At 51.7% G+C, this 1,250-nt stretch overlaps 1 pseudogene across 1 annotated transcript; it reads left to right on the top strand.

The window, feature by feature from the left end:
* Positions 1 to 469: 469 nt before the first annotated feature.
* On the top strand, positions 470 to 1,061 carry LOC311371090 (stonustoxin subunit beta-like; annotated as a pseudogene). Its single transcript has one exon. The product of its transcript is annotated as a stonustoxin subunit beta-like (transcript).
* The last annotated feature ends 189 nt before the right edge of the window (positions 1,062 to 1,250 follow it).

The following is a 1,250-nucleotide window of genomic DNA, read 5'->3' as shown; positions in this document are numbered from 1 at the left end:
AGACTCCTCCAGAGTGCTGTGATGTCCACTGATTGCTCAACGAGCAACAGCTGAGGCAAACGGCTAGAGTGAGACCAACTGAGAACGAATCCGGAGTGAAACTAAAACTGTGATTCTGAAAAAAGTATAAATGATATCGAAATTCTGATTAAATACTATCGAAGATACAAATGTGTAGATTTGTTTAATAGTTTGAGTGATGGTAAACGGTTGAATTTTGACCAAGTTATGATGTCTGAAGTGTTGAAGTGTGTGTGTGTGTGTGTGTGTGTGTGTGTGTGTGTGTGTGTGTGTGTGTGTGTGTGTGTGTGTGTGTGTGTGTGTGTGTGTGTGTGTGTGTGTGTGTGTGTGTGTGTGTGTGTGTGCCTGAGCGTCCTCGGATTTAGCATCCTAGCATATCTAAGATGTCAATGCTTCCAGCAGTACTAGTGATGATGAAGATGTGTGCAGAAGGGTTCAGTAGCTCATCATGTCTTGTTCTCCGTCAGATGCCTGTGAACTCACACTGGACCCAAACACAGCCTTCAGACTCCTCTCTCTGTCTGAGGACAACAGAAAGGTGACGCGGGTCAGAGAGGACCAGTCGTATCCGGATCACCCAGAGAGATTTGACTCCTGGCGCCAGGTGTTGTGTAGAGAGGCTCTGACTGGCCGCTGTTACTGGGAGGTAGAGAGGAAAGGACCTGTTTCTATAGCAGTGACATACAGAGGAATCACAAGGAGAGGAGTGGGTGATGACAGCGAGCTTGGATGGAACAACAAGTCCTGGAGGCTTGATTGTTATGATGATCGTTACTCTGCCCGGTACAAACCGTAGACAGACAGACCTCCCTCTCCGCCCCGCTGGCTCTACCAGAGTAGGAGTGTATCTGGACCGGCCTGCTGGCACTCTGTCCTTCTACAGAGTGTCCCCAGGTGGAGGAGGGTCCTCAGACACACTGACACACATCCACACCTTCAGGACCTCCTTCACCCAGGAGGACCTCCTCCCTGGGTTTAGGTTCTGGGGGGACTGGACTGTTCTGTTCTGGGGGGGCGTCAGCGTCTCTGTGACTCTCTGACCACTTTAGGGTCTGTCTCTGTCTCGGTGGGACGGGACCGGGTCCCGTGTGGGCCCGTGTGGCATGTGTCCCATGCGGCGTCCCGTCCGGCCGGGACGCCGCATGGGACACACACACACACACACACACACACACACACACACACACACACACACACACACACACACACACACACACACACACACACAC

This window comes from Micromesistius poutassou (assembly GCF_964030765.1).
Source record: "Micromesistius poutassou genome assembly, contig: SCAFFOLD_5507, whole genome shotgun sequence".
Classification (NCBI taxonomy): domain Eukaryota; kingdom Metazoa; phylum Chordata; class Actinopteri; order Gadiformes; family Gadidae; genus Micromesistius; species Micromesistius poutassou.
This window is presented reverse-complemented; position numbering and strand designations above follow the sequence as displayed.